The following is an 832-nucleotide window of genomic DNA, read 5'->3' on the forward strand; positions in this document are numbered from 1 at the left end:
TTAAAAATTTAAAAAAAACCCCTTTTTTTTTTTTTATAAAAAAAATTTTTTTTTTTTTTAAAAAAAAGTTTTTCTTTTTATTTTTGGGTTTTTTCAAAAAACGGGGTTTTTTTTTTTTTTTTTTTTTTAAAAATTTTTTCCAAAAAAGGGGGGAAAAAAATTTTTTTCCCATTTGGGGGTTTTTTTTAAAAAAAAAAAGGGGTTTTTCCCCCCCAAATTTTTTTGGGGGGGGGGAAAATTTTAAAAGGGGGGTTTCCCAAAAGTAAAAAAAAAACCCGGGGGGGGGCCCCCCCAAAAAAAATTTTTTTTTTTTTTTGGCCCCCCTTTTTTTCCCCCAAAAAAAAAGGGTTTTTTTTAAAAAAGGGGTTTTTGGTTTTAATTAAAAGGGGGGAAAAAAAGGGGGAAAAATTTTTGGGGGGGGGGGGGGTTTTTTTTTTTTTAAAAAATTTTTTTAAAAAAAAAGTTTTCCCCCCCAAAATTTAAAAATTTTTTTTTTTTTTTCCCCAAAAAGGGTGGTTTTTTTTTTTTTTGGGGGGGGGGGTTTTTTTTTTTTTCCCGGGGGCCCCCTTTTTTTTTTTTTTTTTTTTAAAAATTTTTTTTTAAAAAAAACCTTGGGGTTTTTGGGGGGGGAAAAAGGGGCCCCCCCTTTTTTTTTTTTTTTTTTTTTTAATTTTGGGTTTTTTTTTGGTTTTTTAAAAATTTAAAAGGGGGCCCCGTTTTTTTTTTTTCCAAATTAATTAAAAAAACCCCTCCTTTTTGGGAAAAACCCCGGGGGTTTTAAAAAAAATTTTTTTTATTTTTAAAAAAAAAAAGGGGTTAAAAAATTTTTTTT

This window comes from Cyprinodon tularosa, unplaced genomic scaffold, assembly GCF_016077235.1.
Source record: "Cyprinodon tularosa strain WSP-4 unplaced genomic scaffold, ASM1607723v1 ctg546, whole genome shotgun sequence".
NCBI lineage: Eukaryota > Metazoa > Chordata > Actinopteri > Cyprinodontiformes > Cyprinodontidae > Cyprinodon > Cyprinodon tularosa.